We start from the raw sequence: 17292 nt of genomic DNA on the forward strand, positions 1-17292 counted from the left end.
CATGGCCGGGCCCCCTCTCCTGTCTCTCCCCGCACCTCCATCTCCCTGTCGCCCGCGCGCCTCTCTCCCTCTGCGCCGGCGCCTCCCGCTCTCGTCGCCGGCCCGCTCCGCCTCCCCGTCGCCGAGCTCGCCACCACCACCTCGCCCGACAGCCCGCGCACGCCCTCTTTTCCTGCTCCGCCCTCCACCGCGTGTGCCCGCGACCACCTCCTCCCGGCCTCTGTTCCTGGCCGCGACGCTCGCCTGCCGTGGCCTCGCGCCGACGGCCTCCCTCGCCTGTTCTGAGCCCCCGGCGACCGCCTCCACGCGCACCGCCCGCCTGCAGCTCCCGCACCCCACCTCGTCGGCGTCTTCCCGAGCTCCGCCGCCATCGACCTCATCGGCGCAGCCTCCCTTTCTCCTCGCTGTCGGTGCGATTCCTCTGCCCTGCCCCGTCAACCCCCTTGTCGGCCCACCTGAAGCCCATCTCCAGCCCGCAGGCCGAGCAAGCGCAAGTCCATCAGCAGCTAAGCCCACAGCCTATCTTTTTCTATTTTCTGGAAATTGTTAAACCTTGACGTGTGGGCCCTGCTTGTCAGTCTGTGCACTGCTATTTGTTGCTGCAGCCCGCTACTGTGTTGCCGCTGCTCCGTGTCGAGCCGTCTTGCTGCTGCACTTCGTCGACGCCCACGAAAAACCACATCGCTTTGGAGATGAAGCCGCGCGACTACATCGCCTACGTGAACAACTACTTCGTCTACGAGGACTACATCGTCTACGACGCCTACTTCCTCTACCATCGACTACGCCATGGCGCGCCACGAAGGTAGAATCTTAGAGCGACCGCTTCGTAGGCTCGTAGACCCGTAGGTTGCGATTGTCGATATGCATGTGTTGTATGAGATGCCCGTGTTTTTATCGATAGTACTAGTTGCAGGTATGTCGTTGCTACCGGCGTGTGCAATCCCGACCGAGTTGTTTGTTTTGTGTTGTTCTTGTTTAAACCATATCTTTTGCATACTTTGTCCAAATCAATGCAAACTTCATATGTAAATTGTTCAGAAAAATGCAAGGAATATTAATATGGCATTTTTTTCCCATTTGAACTTGATATCTTCAAATCTGTATAAACAGTAGTTTAAATCGATTTGAAACTTGTTTAATTCATACAAGTTCTTTCTTAATTGCAAAATTGGTGAACCTTATATGCATTTTGATCAGCAAGACCTGCTAAACCTCTTCATGGCATTCTCATTCATGTTTGAGCAACTCTAACCTACTGTTTAGTATAAAACACCTTACCTCTTGCTTATGGAGTTGCAATTTCATTACTTTAGGAATTCCAATCCAGTTAATATGATTAGTGTATCATCTACTCACTTGCTGTTAAGATGGCTAATTTTTTTTAAATAATACGAATTTTTTAATCATTTTCAAAAATAATACGGCCTCGGCCAAGCCGAGGCCGATTGGGCCCAGTCGGTCTGGCCCAAGCCGATTAGAGCCAACTGGCCAGTCGGCTTCGCCTGGGCCGACTGGAGCCAACCGCGCGCGGGCCCGCCTGCCTTTCTCTTTTTCCTTTATTCCCTCCCTTATTCCTCCCCAGGCCGAGCCCGAGCAGCCCAGCGCCAGCGCCAACTCCCTTCTGTTCTTCCTCTTCCCTTCTTCCTTCCTTGCTAATGCCCCCAATTTGTAGCCAACATTAGTGAGTTTTGTTCCCGTTTAACCCACAAAATTGCATCCCCTTGCTATTTAGCACCCAATGACACCTTGATCTACTCTTTTCGTTGAACATTTTGAGCTAATTTCGTGTTCCTAAGTTGGGGCAATGGGGGTGGTTTGGAGGAGTTCGGAGGTGGTGGTGGTGCTCATCCGGTGACCGTGAGGCCGCTTAAGGTTGGGGTTCGCACGCTTCAAGGGTAAATCCTAATCTCTCACGTATTTATCCTATAATGTATATGTTTATGAGGGTATGTGTGTACGTATATATAGAAGTATGTTTTAGCGTTTGGTAGTGCTCATTATTTTGGACAACTGTTAATGTCGTAGTGCTTAGTATTTGATGCGTCTAAATATTATGGCTGGGAGTAATATGTTTTGGTAGAATAGATTTTTTTTTGATGCCGTACTACTTAGTATTTGACGCGTATTAATATTTTTAATATGCCGTACTACTTAGTATTTGACGCGTATTAATATTTTTTATATGCCGTACTGCTTAGTATGTGACGCGTATTAATATTTTTTTGGGATGCCGTACTGCTTAGTATTTGACGCGTATTAATATTTTTTATATGCCGTACTGCTTAGTATTTGACGCGTATTAATATTTTTTATATGTCGTACTGCTTAGTATTTGACGCGTATTAATATTTTTAATTTGGCGTACTGATTAGTATTTGACGCGTATTAATATTTTTTATATGCCGTACTGCTTAGTATTTGACGCGTATTAATATTTTTTTTGGATGCCGTACTGCTTAGTATTTGACGCGTATTAATATTTTTTATATGCTGTGCTGCTTACTATTTGACGCGTATTAACATATTTTATATGCAGTACTGCTTAGTATTTGATGCGTATTAATATTTTTTATATGCGGTACTGCTTAGTATTTGACGTGTCTAAACATTTTTTATATGCCGTATTGCTAAGTATTTGACGCGTATTAATATTTGTAATATGCCGTACTGCTTAGTATTTGACGCGTCTAAACATTTTTTATATGCCGTACTGCTTAGTATTTGACGCGTCTAAACATTTTTTTAGGCATCAGAGATGTCCGGTGTAGTGAAGTTTGTTTTTTACTATGGTTCCGGTACTGTCTTAACAACCGAGCACGGAGCTGATCTGAGTAAGTTTAAGTATGTGGAGTTGGATCTAACGGCCCCTCAAACATGGACGTTTAGTTAGCTGCAGGAATGGTTGGTACGATGTTTAGCGCTCAATCCTGAAACATACACCGTCCGTGTGCAAGCATTGTGGACCAAGTCAAGTTCAAATATTTTCTGGGTTTTGAGGCTGATAGACCGGACATCAAAGTGGGTGCGCTGGTTAGAAAGTTGCGAGAAAAGGGGAACTACACCTGTCGCCTTAATCCAGGTTGTCGCTCATGAGACCAATCCAGCTGAAGGCGAGGGTGAATCAAGTTATGACTTGTCCAATGCAAACTCTGTGTCGAATGCTGGAGGTGGTGGTTATGAATCAGGCCAGAGCTCCGGGGCAGTAGGAGAGGATGAGTACACTGGCGAGAACGAGATGGAGGATGAAGATACAGATGGTCGTAGTTCTTATGACGATGAGTCTCATGAGGCGGACGAAGAGGAGGTGTCGACTCCTGCATCATGGAATCAACACTTCTCTTCAGCTATGATCGTGAACGATGGGCATGACTCTGTATGGCAATATCATCAGAACAACATTGCGAAGGGTGCCAGATTTCCTGACAAGAAACATCTGCAGGATGCCATAGTTGCTTGGGCAATGTCCACGCAAAGGGTTTTCAAAACAACAGTCTCTTCACAAAAATATCTGACAATGGAGTGCGAACAAATAGATTGTCCCGGGAGGGTGCATGGCTATGTTCCTAAGTATGACACAGATTGGGTTGTGAGTGACTTGGTGTTGCACACATGTGTCATTCCCAGTATCCCTCAAGACCATCGTAACCCCTCGTCGACGCTTCTTGCTCGGTTGCTTTACACGGAGATAGTGGAGAGCAAAGCAATGGAAGTGAAGGCCATCATGCATAAGGTCAGGGTAAGGTTTAAGTACAACATTTCGTATGGCAAGGCTTGGAGGGCTAAGCAGAGGGCTCTTGAGGAAAGATTTGGTTCGTTTTTCGACTCGTATGACTATGTTGTCCGCCTCCTCCATACACTGCAAGCCCGTAATCCAGGCACCTATGTCGGCATCCAACACTTCCTGCACCCAGAGTATCCAACTGTGAGGGTGCTGCAACGACAGTTCTTCACTTTCGGTGTATGCGTCCAAGCTTTCCATCATTGTCGACCGGTGTTATGCGTAGATGAAACTTTTCTCACTGGCAAATACAGGGGGCAGATCTTGACCGCCATTGGTCAAGACGGCAACAATCAAATCGTTCCGCTCGCATTTGCTTTCGTGGAGGGTGAGAACACTGAAAGTTAGTTATGGTTTTTCAGGCAGCTCAAGAGAGCAGTTGTGCATGATAAGCCGAATGTGTGCATCCTTCATGACAGACATGCAGGCATACTCAGTGCGATAAGGACACTGACAAACCCTGGGCCTGATGAACAGACTCCAACTTCTTCGTTGGACATGCAGAGTCGTTGGTGCATGCGGCATTTCGGGGCCAACTTCTTCTCGCAGTTCAGGAACAAGTCACTTATGAATCTATTCAAGAAACTCTGCAAACAGAACCAACAATGGAAGTACACTAGGATACGTGGTTATCTTGATGAGTTCACGAAGAAACATGTTAGGGAGAGGACAGCGGCACAAAACGCGGCGGTAGCAGCACATGTAGCAGCAGTGGCTGCATAGACAGCAGTTGGAACAGGACCATCTGAGGAAGAACCTGTTGGGCTTTGTGACTTGCCAGGGTTTGACCCACCCCGGCACTAGGAGAAGGGTTGGGAGGCAGATAAAAAACTTTCAGCAGTGGATAGAGCACGAGCCTCTGGAGCGGTGGTCTTTGCTGCACGACACACATGGCGCTAGGTACGGCGTCATGACTACTAACCTGGCAGAAACATACAACTTTGTCCTGAGGGGAAATAGGGCTTTACCACTTACAGCCATCGTCGAGGGTATTTTTCATGGCACGGTGAAGTATTTCAGAGAAAGACGACAAAGAGCTGAAATGCATATCATGAACAACCCAAATACACCATACTGTGAAAAGATTATGAAGTACATGGGTGAGAAGATGGAAAACGCTAGGTCTCATACTGTCGTCGCCATCGGTAATCAAGAACACAGGTTTGAGGTGCGCTTGCCAACTGACAAGTTCGGCGTTGGAAATGAATTGAGGACACAGGAGGTGAAGATTGGAAATGAAGCGTGGCCAACGTGTGAGTGCACCTGCAACAAACCAAAGTTGCTTCACCTTCCTTGCTCACATGTACTTGCTGCTTGCGGGCAGCTAGGGATGGACGCAATCTCATTTGTGTCTCCCTATTACCTGAAAGAGTCTGTGCTTAGTACATGGACAGGTGAGATGCTAGGGTTTCGTGCAATGGGCAATTTCAACAAGGTAACTCCTGGTGAAAGGCGGTACATCCCTGACCCCGGGCTACTGCGGACAGGCACAGGCAGACGCCCGTCCAGGCGCATCCGAAATGATATGGATGAATCTGAAGCCGGAGGACCGTCACGACAATGTTTTCTATGCAACCATTTTGGCCACAGGGACACTTATTGTCCAACTTTCGGTACTGGTGGAGCTACTGCCCGTGGAAGAGGGAGACGTGGACGACGAGGGAGAGGAAGAAATTAGGCTTATCATGCATATGTGAAACTATGTGTTAATTTGTACCCTATGTTTTAATTTGTACTACATGTGAAACTTTGTGTTAATTTGTACTCCATGAAACTATGTGTTAATTTGTACGCTATGTGGAACTAAGTTTTATTTAGTACTCTGTGAAACTAAGTGTTAATTTGTGCCCTATGTTTTAATTTGTACTCTGTGTGGAACTGTGTGTTAATTTTACGCTTTGTTCAACTATGTTTTAATATGTACTCTCGGTTTAACTATGCTTAACTTTAATTTGTATGTCTAACTATGTTTATAAATGTTGCAAGCACAAAATGGAGAGAGTATCGTTGCTATCTCCAGAGATTGAGAGTAAGCATCAGGCTGCTCGATTGGTGGCGCATCCTGGGAGTGTCGAGCCTCTTGTCACGCGCACTCCTAAGGAAAATTGGATGATACACCCTGCCTGGATTCAGCGGTATTTATTCAATCATTTCTTGCATGTCCATTTTATTTATTCATCCCTTGCATGTACATTTCATTCAATAATCCCTTGCATTTACATTTTATTTATTCATCCCTTGTATGTCCATTTTATTTATGCAGTTTGAAGTGGGCTGGCCTTTTACCTTTCGCACGACTTGTTGAGGCAACTCGTGCGGAAATGGTAGAGGGCGAGCGACGAGGCTTCAACTCTACACGGGTACAAATTGACCACTCGCTTCTGAGCTGCTTAGTGGACAGATGGAGACACACACGTTTCACTTTCGCTGGGGAGAGATGGCTCCTACTCTCCAGGATGTGTCGATGCTGCTAGGACTAACATTGGTGGGTGAGCACATAGGACCGTTGCAGGCACCAGCTGATTGGCAGGAGGGTATGGCACTACGCTTTCAAGGTATGTGTTAATTCATGCCCTGTGTTTTAATTTGTACTCTATGTGGAACTATGTGTTAATTTGTGCTCTACGTTTTCAAGGTATTCTTGCCGGAGCTGGGCCACTCACCTCGGAGGCTCACGGACCTAAGCTAGATTGGTTGCTCAATTATCAGGTTAGATCGATGTGTTTTAAGTTAATATATCTAAGAGCATAGCTCATATACTTGCATGGGTTTACTAACACTTGGTTTTTGTTGCATGCAGATTCAGAAGTTTGGGTATCCAGAGACCCAAATGACTGAGCCTCAGATCACTCAGAGCCTTGAGGCATATATAATGTGGCTTCTCGGGAAGGTGATGATCACCGAGAACCACGTCACCACCATTAGCGCACACTACATCCCTATTGCAGTGGAGATCGCGAATGCAACTTGTGGTGACGACATCACACAGAGGAGTTGGGGTTCGGCCGTCTTAGCTGCTACGTACCGAGGTATGTGCAACGCTTGCCAGCTTGCGTCGCCCAAGTCAGCCCTGCTTGGATGTCCTTTATTGTTGCAGCTCTGCTCGTGGGAGAGGTTTTCTATCGGCTGACCAGACGTTACGGGTGATCACCCTAACCCTGAGCAGGAGTTGTTTGACTCAGAACACATCGACCTGCCTACTTTCGTGACAATTTGGATACGTAGCAAGGTATGTCGAATGTGAAATTCATACATTAGTTTACATAAACCATGAATGAAGCTAACTTCTTTTTTTACAGAGACGCTTTGCACACGATCAGGTCAGGAATTGCTACCCATCATTCAACGAGCAGTTCGACGTGTTGTACTCTGAGGCGGTTGTTTGGGAGCCGTACACACAGGACGCCATCGAGGATAGATACCTTGGCGGGATGTCCACGGTCTGCACGAGAGATTATGCTTACTGGATGACAAAATCAAAGATCATCTTCGACGTCTACGTGGAGGAGATGGTCCAGCAGAGGGTCATGAGGCAGTTTGGGGCACGCCAATTGGTCGTTCCTCCACCGACGGAGGATCCACTTCCACAGGTCGTCCACAGGTATGTGCAGTTCTCCAATTTATGATTGTCGTCCAGAATTGTCCATAATTTAATTGTTCAACTTTCTATTGCGATCTCAGATTTACCAGGAAGGGAAGTACCAAGACCCAGACTCAGTGGCTGCAGAGGGTTCAGTCGTACGTCACAGAGTGGGAGACTGCGATGACACAGGTTTGGCCATTGGCGGCCTTTGATCTCGATCTATTCAACGGATATTTGCAGAGGTACATGACAACTACCCGATTGACCATCATTTAGCACTCTCACCCAGGAGATAGCCGAGCCGAGTTTGCAAGATATGTACCCTAGCCAGTCCACTTCAGGCTCTAGACAGCACGCGGTAAGTATTTTCTCTTAACATAATGCATGTGTTTGTTACGTACTTTGCCATATATATGTAATACTCTTCGTGCCAATTGCAGGCTCAGTTGACACAAGATTTACAGGCCGAGTTCGCTGCGTATGAACGTTCGCTTTCGACCAGTCCACTTCTACTACCACGGGAGCCGCACCGGTCCTAGCTTAAACGAATGGAGGAGAAGCTACGCTCTGTTTACGTGGCTATCACGTGCACCCGCACTTCGGACATCGTTCACCACCAGGCGTCCGTACGGCCCCCTCGTCACTCCACGCACCAGCAGCGGCCACGTCAGCAGGAAGCACTGCACCCCTGACACCACCCGCGTCCACGTCTACCAGAGCAGTCGACGCCCAGGCCACCACCTCTTGAGCAGGCCGGAGGTTCGTCGTGGCACCGGCCGCAGTCTTCTTTTGACTATTGGCACCAGCAGCAGCCCTCTTTTGAGGCTGGAGGTTCAGCGTGGCACCAGCATCAGCCCTCTTTTGAGGCTGGAGGTTCGTCATGGCAGCACCAGCAGAGTCCCAGGATGAACTTCGAGTTTCGTCCACAGACCCAGCCACAGGGTATTTATATTTCTATCTATTGTGTTCATTACTGTGACTGCTACGCAATTGTAATGCTAAGTACTTTCCCACATGCAGGAGCCTACGGGCATCAGTCGTCGATGTCCAAACCCTCGTAGGGTAGTGAGCAGGACTATTCTGTCCAACACAGCTGGATGTTCAGTACTCCGCCACCAGACCCCACACAGGAGGATACACAGTATCGTGAGGATGGGTCCGTGATTCCTCCGCGCAACATAGTGCCACCTCATAGGTATGGCTGGACCACGCCACAGGCACCCTCGGAACGCCGTCCCAGACGTCATGCCTGATATTTGGATGTAGGTCCTATGTATGAGAGAGACATGTTACTAGTTTTCGCATTCTTATTCAAGTTACATTTGCATATAAATAACGGCAGGACTTAAATACATATGCAATAGAAAGACTGAAATTAAAACCGACAACTTAAAATAGACGGAAAATGGTGGCGGTAAAAGGAGGCGGGAAAAGGAGGCGGAAACGGTGGCGCAAAAACGAGGCGGGAAACGCTGGCGGGAAAACGAGGCGGGAAACGCTGGCGGGAAAACGAGGCGGGAAACGGTGGCGCGAAAAGGAGGCGGGAAAAAGAGGAGGGAAACGGTGGCGGGAGAATGGGTTTGAGAGCCTATAAATACCTTATCTCCGGTAGTCATCCAAGCATCCTTCCCACTACTGTTTTTTCCAATATTTCAGTGTCCCCAAATGAGTTTGCCTTGCTCGGACCAGGGCGAGAGGCCGAGGAGGATGAAAGATGCAATGTTGCCTCGGGGAGTGGAACATCTCAGGTGTTGGTGTGGCAATCTATGCAAGGTGAAGGAGGTGACAGATTTTTCAGATAAGCTGGGCATGAGGTTTTCATGTGCGCGAACTATGAGTATGAACCACCTGTCCCGGTTTCGCCGTACGACAAGCCTTCGGTAAGCACATTTAGGTGTTTAAAACATGTTTTCTGTGTCATAGCAGATTTGTAACAGTAGGCTTTTTTGTAGTCTCCTCCGCCCCTATGCATGTAGTATCGTTGGATTGACACGGAGATGCCGGATTGGGCGGTGGAAGAGATCAAAACAAGGTCCCGAAATGCATGGCAGCGTTTCCACGCGGAGGAGCGTGCGGAAAAAGCTGCAGCCCAGGAGAAGGAGGAGCAAGAGAGAGAGATGAAAGAGCATAGGGAGGAACAACGTCGTTGGATTGACGAAGCACTAAGGAAAAATAGGGAGAAAGCGCTTGAGATGCAAGAGGAGGAACGAAGGCGCAAGGATGCTCGTGAGGCAGAAAGGGAGAGGAAAAGAGAAAATGCCGCCGTGGCAAAGGCTGCAGAAGAATGTGGCGATACGAGCGGAAAATGGCCTAAGTGGACTCAGTAGTGCTTCTGTTTTTAATGTATTTGCTATCTTTAATTATGTCCAATTGCGGTATTATCAATGTATGTTAATTTAGTCGTGCCTTGGTTCCGTAACCAGCACATTATCGATGTATGTTAATTTATCCAAATGTCAAGTCTTTCAGTTCAAACAAACCGCAAAGAATCGACACGGAAATTGTCCAGCAAATTATCGATATATGTTACTCTTTATCCAAGTTGTCAAGTCTTTTAGTTCAAAAAACCGCAAGGATTTGAGACAAAAAATGGGCCTCGACCGTGTATGCGTTACTCATGCAACGAACTAGCGGCGAAGACTAATTACTTCCAATCGGATTCGGCGTGTTACTTTTATCCATGTTGTCGAGTATTTTAGTTCAAAAGACTGGAAGGATCCGAAGAAAAAAATGGAATTACTTCGAATCTGCACAGGAAAAAATGGAATTACTTCGATCGGAAAAAATGGAATTGGCTGACCAGAATCCAGTCGGCCTAGGCGAAGCCAACTGGGCTTCAGTCGGCCTAGACCAGGCGGACTGGCGTGAGTCGGCCCCTCGGGCTAGGCCGGCAGCCTGCAGTCGGCCTCGGCCAAGCCGACTGGGCCCGATCGGCCTTGCCCAGACCGAGGGCGTATTATTTTTGAGATTTTTGAAAAATTCGTATTATTTAAAAAAATTATCGTTAAGATGTAATGCATCATCCTTTGATTGCGCATTTAACATTACCACGTGTATCTTGTATGCTTATATTTTCCTTTCTATGTGATGTATTTGCTTCCTTGCTAGTCTTCGGTTCCTACGATGATGACTACATTTGTGTTCTTCTTCCAGGATTCTTGCTCAATTCCGGGCAATTGAGTATTCCAGGCAAGCAGCCCTTCCTTGACCATGTTGATTATACCTATCGCCTCTCCCTCAATCTTGCATTAAGTTACGATCTCAGTCTTGTCACGATGCCTCTAGGTTGCATAGCTTGTTAGTCAGCTCTACTTATTGCCCTATGTCTTGTTACTTGTCCTATTACCATGCCACATGTTTGTTCTTGCCCTACGTCTTGGTCATTAGATGTCATGCTTAGTTGCGAGTCTGGTGTCCTTATATCTGGGGTTCCACAATTGCTATATCCACATGCTACTTTATGTTTAATTGTAATTCTTAAACCGGTGATATGATATTAAACTGTAACAAGGCAACGATGGGAGGCCGTGCTCTAACGCATTGGTGATTTGTTCCATTTGCGCCAACCTAAGGAACTTCGCTCTAACCGCTCGTGGGAGAATATATGGGTTCCCCTCGGCTTAGTACTCGTTTCATAGCTCCTCCAGGGGCCACATAGTTCGGGCGTTCCATTTGGCATTTGCATTGCATGCACACAGAGATTCGTGGAGACTTGTTGGTGACTTTGCATACATATAGGAGTGCGGCACACGTCTGGAGTGGTCATTCTGCGGACACTGAACCACTACCAGCTGTTCCCGCAACTCTTGAGTCCGTACGACGCTTCGGCCGGGCTCTCATTTCGGATTAGACTCAGTTGGGTGGTCCCCTAGATTAGTTGTGGGGCTTGGAAACGTCGTGTCGCCCAATCCTGCCGACACACCTTTTTGTTTGTTCCTACTCGAGTGGCAATAAGGGTTGGACGAACGTGTACGGGTAAATTGGCACACCCTGCAGGGATAAATCTTTCGGAAAGCCGTGTCCGCGGTTATGGACGACTTGGTTGGTCATTACTTGATCATAGAGAACTTAACCAAATCTCAACAACTTGACTAGTAATTAGGGATTATTCATGGATATGCTTAAAACTGCTTAAGTGTGAGTGTCCTTTGGATTGCTTCCTCATAGGGTGTTGAGGGGGTGATATGAGGATTGTGTTGTTTGGTGTTTAGTAAATAGGTTAATCACCTCACCTGGTAGACGCTTCTCATCCTCTCATTAGACGTTGTTGTTAGTGTGTCTCTCCAGATATATTGCTGCTGCATAACCCCACCATATTTATCCATCCTTTGAGACTTGTTGCATATCTAGTTTAGATCTCCAGTAAATCTTGCGAGTACTTTGTACTCAGTTGCTTTGCAACGTTGTTATCTTCAGAGTTTCCAGCAGAGCAGGTGGGCCGCTAGCTTCTTCGTGGAGCACGACGTTGGATTCGATGATTAGCCTGGAGATCCAGATCAGGGTTCTGAGACTCGTGGCGGGTTTTCCTTCCAACTTCCAGCCTCTTCAGGCCATGCTGTATTCTTGTCCGTACTCGGGCATAATTTGACTTCCACTGATGTAATGATGTAATGTTGGGACATGTGTCCTCTCTTTGTAATCATTGTTATGCTGCTCCTTGTATGAGCTTTGTAATTACTCTCTTCTATAGAGTTTTGGTAATGATATTCATGTTGCAAAATCCTGCGATGAGCACCTTAACGCGTGTATATATTGAAGCGTTTATCGTAGGTTAAGAACCTGAGGCTTGAATTATGCAAAGGTTAGCAATTTGGGGCTAAATTGCATAATTCCGGTCCTGGGGTCTTACATATAGGATACCCTTGCCATGTCCTTACCATCAATTGCCATCGTAGTAGTAAAATGCTATGCTATGATAATATACGAGCGTGGTATTATTACAATGTGATGTTATTGAATTAAAGTATGGCTTTCGTAGTGTATGGCAAAACAAGTAATTCCATGAACCGTCCTGGGTGGGGTTCTTTGAGTATTTGAGATGTATGCGACGGCAGGTCCATTTCTATGAGTCCATTTCTATGGGAGCGCCTGCGTCGCAAATGTGGGATGCCACCCGGGGTAACCAGAGATTGGACTACTATTCTGTTTAGTAGCTTCCAGTACAACCACATGCTAATATGGGCTCTGGCTTGATGGAGTAAGACATATGATCCTGGATCCGAGGGATTGTGCAAATGTAGCCGTGTAGGTGGGAACGTAGGTCTCTCAGGTGGTCTGGGTGACTATGGTCTGAAAATTCTTGTAATCGACGCCGTTGCTACTCTACCCTGAGGACAGCAAGGGATTAACCCGTCGGTTTCTTGTGGGTAAAGTGTACCACCTCTCAAGAGTATCAAACTAAGTACTTAGCCGTGTCCCCGGTTACGGACAATTATGACCCACTAGATTTGGGGGCTGTAAGGAAAGTCTCACTCATTCCAATTTTCCTAATAAAATAAATGGTTTGAACTGGGTAGGAGCATTGATGTGTCTACTCAATGTGCTCTAGGTTAATAGGAGCATGGGTGTTTCTACCCTATCTCCAATAGAAATAAAACTATTTGGTTAAAAATGATAGGATGAAACAATGATGCTTTTATGCAAATAGCCGAACCCCACCTTGCCATATACTGCATGTACATTGTTAGATCTGTTATAACTTCTAGGTGAACTTGCCAATACATTCAATGTATTGACCACGTAGTGGCTGCAATTAATAATGCAGGTGAATCTGACGAAGAGTGAGGTTCGTCGATGTTCTTTGGGTCATGTGCTTACATTCCAACATGCTCTCTCCTTTGGGAGTAGTTGTGGCCCATTTGCTCCACCTCTTTCCGCTGCCATTTGTGAAACAACATTTTGTTATCTTGAAACTCTATTTGTTATGCTGACCCAAGGGGTTATGCAAGTTTGTAAGTACAATTAAGTTCTGGATGATGCGATGTAATAAAGTACTTTGACCTTTGTATCTTGATATTACATCTTGGAACTGTGTGTGCTAGTGAGTCGATCCAGGGACTAGCACATTAAGCACAGAGATCGAACCCTGTACGGGGGCGGTTGCTTCATCTTCTCACCGTCATGTGATTAGTACATCCAGAGTCCATGACCCACTCCTTTCCTCCGGATGCGTATGCCTACAAAGAAAGTTAAGCTCGTTTAGGCACCGATGTCTTCATGGGTTCCTGCACGTTAGTAGAACTTGAAGAACACAAGGCATCACGGAAAAATGCAATGGCAGATTTTGGCACCCAAACTTGAGGTTTAACATGCTCTTCACGCATTATGGTTCCAGTGAAGTTAGCCCTCACTTTATTATCCTTACCCATCCTCGGAATGTAAGATTCATTAACATGGAATATAGGGTAAGCACATGAATTATTGGGATGCTTTGAAGCATATTTATGAGGATTCAAGTTTCCCATAAATTGAGGAACTTCAGCATACTTCCCTCTTTCCTGGACACCTTTGTAGGGGAATATTGCTCAGGGAGCCAAGCATCACCATTAACATTGTACTTCCTCTCGAAACGATACCTTCTTTGCGGCGGCGAGGAATTTGAAGACCAATAATCTGATTCAAGGTTTCAGTCTCTTGGTAACACTTGAGGATACCAGCCTCAATCTGCTTCTTCAACTTAGCATTTTCTTCAACCAGTGAGAGATCACTCGATGAAGGGTTAGTGAAAGAAGTGCAAGATTCACCAGTAAAAGTAACATTGGCAGAGAAATCAGTTTGAGTCACAGCATTTGAAGTAGTTATTTGAGGAATGTTGGTTAATGAAGAATTGGATTTAGGACATACTTCAGAGGAATTATTGTTTTGAGGTAAGTTGATTAACTTAGTATTGAGATCAAGGTTCACAGATTTGAGGTCATCATAAGAATTCTTCAGATTATCATGCTCGAGTTTCATCGAAACATAGTTAAGACTAGTCTCAGCATGAACTTTCTTCAGATCCTTATGAGTCTCTTCCATGGCCCGAAACTTGGACTTGAGTCTTTTGAGTTCATTAGCCATGTTAGTGTTCTTCTTAATCTCAGTGATAAGCAGATCTTCTTGCTTCTCAACAATGAACTGAAGTCTATCATATGTCATGGATTCAGATCCTTCATTATCAGTTTTATCATCATCACTAGAGTTTACTTCAACATCACTATGAGATGATACCTTAGAGGATTTTGCCATGAAGCATGATGGTGAGTCGCGATCGTCTCCAAAGGCATCTTCAGATGATGAATCTGCAGAGTTGAACAGTGAAGTCTTCTCTTTGGCAGACGCAATAGCTATGTCCAATCCGGCGACACCGTCTTCAGACTCAGAATCAGATGATTCTTCAGACGATGAAGAGTCTGAGTTCCATTCACCAGCATGTGCTCTAGAGCAGTACTTGCCCTTCTTCTTGTGAGATGAGTCCTTATTCCAATTCTTCTTCTTGTGACGATCATGGCTCTTCTTGTGAGGATGCTTCTTGAATCCTTTCTTCTCCTTGCCAAAGTTGAAGCAAGCTCTTTTGGCCATATCAGATTTCTTTCGATGTGCAGATTTCCGATACTTGGAGGAGCTGGATTCACCTTAATGCTTCAGCTTGTTCCCAAACTTTCTTCCAAACTTTTTATTGAATCTCTTCACAAACAGAGCAAGCTCATCACTAGAGTTGGATTCTTCATCAGATGAAGATGAGTCTTCAGATTCTTCACTTGAGCTAACGATTTTCTTGGATGATTTCTTGGCCTTGAGTGCAATGTTCTTCTTCCAACTGGATCCAGCACCATGGACACAATTCTTCCAAGCACCCAAGTAGGGGTTAACTCCTTGAAGTTTGGCCGATGTTTGATCAACTCACAGACAATGGTGTACTTCATGGGAAGTGCTCGAAGAAACCGTCTGTTTTGCATCAAGTCAGTGATATTGTGATCATCAAAAGTGTTCAGCTCATTCACAATGGTGCTCATACGATCATAGAGTGAAGAAACGGTCTCATTGGGTTCAAGCACAAGTCTGTCAACTGACTGATGAGGCGAGTGACTCTAGAATCCTTGACAGTGGTTGTCCCTTCATGGACTTCAGCGAAAAGATCCCAAATCTTCTTGGCATTAACAAGGTTACTGATCTTGTTGAACTCAGCATCACTGACAGTTGAGAAGATGATATCACAGGCTTTGGCGTTCGCTTAATACTTCCTCAACGTAAGAGCATCATAGTCAGAGATAGGACCCTGAGGAACAACAAAATCATTTGTGACAACTTCCCAAGCACAAGGGTCAGTAGATATGATGTGAGTCTTAATGCGATTCTTCCAAAAAGCATAATTGGTACTACTAAGAACAGGTAACTTACCTTCCTTAGACATACTTCTTCCTTAGGTGGTTAAACCAAAACATGGAAACCTTGCTCTGATACCAAGTGAAAGATCGAGTATGTCACAGAGGGGGGGTGAATGTGACCAATTTTAAGTTTTCTTCAAAAATGAAGACTGAAGACTGATAACAGTCATAGTACTTCACAGCAGAGATTTAACTTAGCAAGTTTTAGAGTTGCAGCGGAATGAAGAAAGATGAACAAGATTATACCAGTAACAGTAGAGACAAGAACAGCAAGAACAATTTTATTTCAACAATGCAAGCCATTTTCTGTGTGAGTGTCTTTCGTCGGAGTGAAGAATGAAGCATTTCAGGCTTCATAGAAACTTCCGCGTGAAGTATTCATTCTGATTTCAAATGTGTTTGAAAAACTTTGTCGCTTTACATTTTGACCACGTAATCTAACCGTTGTGAGACAAAGAGATAAAGTGTGAGCTGGAGTCTCAGGGATCACTTTATCCAACGGGTCACAACGGCTAGATCGGCCGTGGCCAAGGCTATATAAGACGACCCACCCCGGACGGATTCGGTGGCGATCCCTAAGGAGATGTTTTGAAGTACACTTGAGAAAACCCTTAGTGCTGAACTAAGCGTGAAAAATGGGATCCCCTCTCTAGCCGAACGCTTGAAGTGTGTTACTCTTGGTGATTGGCATCACCTAAACGGCTAGGAGTCAGTGTTGAAGAGCAATCGAAGCTTGTGATTCGCCATCAACCGGTCTGTGAAGGTCTGGAGATCACCTCAAGATATACCACGAGTAACTGGGCGAGACTATGGTCTTAGCTCAGGAGGATTGGGTGGACTTGTGTGTCCGCGAGTCTTGTGTGACTCAGCCCCCTCAACGGAGACGTAGGATTGTGCCAACAATCTGAACTTTGGAAAACAAATCCCCGTGTCTTCGTGCTCTGGTGATATCGTTCCTCAATCTTATACTCTCTGTTGAAGTACAACTGTTCTTACTATTCTTGTCTTCACTGCTACTGCTTAACTTGTTCATCTTTCTTCATTCCGCTGCAACTCTAAAATTTGCTAAGTAAAATCTCTGTTGTTGAAGTACTGTGACTGTCTTCAGTCTTCAGTCTTCATTTTTGAAGAAAACTTAAAATTTGTCACATTCAACGTACTCGATCTTTCACCCAGCATGCGTCTCCATCAAAGCATTAGATTCTTTCGGTTTAAAATTTAAAAATCTTTTACCTCCCAAACCATGCACCTGATTGACAATCCAATTCACCTTTAGTTTCATCGCGTCGAGATCTTCAAAACTTGATCATCATGTTTAAGTTTTGATGACTCTGTTGTAGTCACCTGCTTACTAGATTACGAATATTACCACGTAGTTACGTTGTTATAGTCACTTGGTGACCAATTTACTGAACATCACTCTACACTCATGTACTTCGATGGTCCGGTATCATCGTTTACTTGCCGATTACACTTCAATACTCAATCTCCAAACTTGGAAAATACATAAATAAAATTACTTGGTAACCATATTTTATTAAGATGGTAACATTTCACTACTA

At 45.4% G+C, this 17292-nt stretch overlaps 3 long non-coding RNA genes across 7 annotated transcripts; all 3 read left to right on the forward strand.

Annotated features, from left to right (window-relative positions):
* The first annotated feature begins 286 nt into the window (after window positions 1-286).
* LOC106865947 lies at window positions 287-6104 on the forward strand. 4 transcript variants are annotated; one of them, XR_002963955.1, is made up of 4 exons: window positions 287-805; window positions 1800-1898; window positions 5768-5916; window positions 6045-6104. It is a non-coding gene; the product is annotated as an uncharacterized LOC106865947 (long non-coding RNA). The 4 variants fall into 4 exon arrangements; XR_002963956.1 differs by having other exon boundaries at window positions 1825-1898; XR_002963957.1 differs by having other exon boundaries at window positions 1828-1898.
* A 746-nt stretch (window positions 6105-6850) lies between these two features.
* Window positions 6851-7821, forward strand: LOC106865946. The gene is made up of 4 exons (XR_001405783.2): window positions 6851-7010; window positions 7081-7382; window positions 7463-7722; window positions 7805-7821. It is a non-coding gene; the product is annotated as an uncharacterized LOC106865946 (long non-coding RNA).
* Window positions 7822-8070: 249 nt separating this feature from the next.
* On the forward strand, window positions 8071-9201 carry LOC112270930. Of its 2 annotated transcripts, none has more exons than XR_002963589.1 (3): window positions 8071-8306; window positions 8385-8559; window positions 9054-9201. It is a non-coding gene; the product is annotated as an uncharacterized LOC112270930 (long non-coding RNA). The 2 variants fall into 2 exon arrangements; XR_002963588.1 differs by lacking the exon at window positions 9054-9201 and adding an exon at window positions 9021-9038.
* Window positions 9202-17292: the final 8091 nt, after the last annotated feature.

This window comes from Brachypodium distachyon, chromosome 2 (genome assembly GCF_000005505.3).
Source record: "Brachypodium distachyon strain Bd21 chromosome 2, Brachypodium_distachyon_v3.0, whole genome shotgun sequence".
In the NCBI taxonomy this organism is placed as follows: domain Eukaryota; kingdom Viridiplantae; phylum Streptophyta; class Magnoliopsida; order Poales; family Poaceae; genus Brachypodium; species Brachypodium distachyon.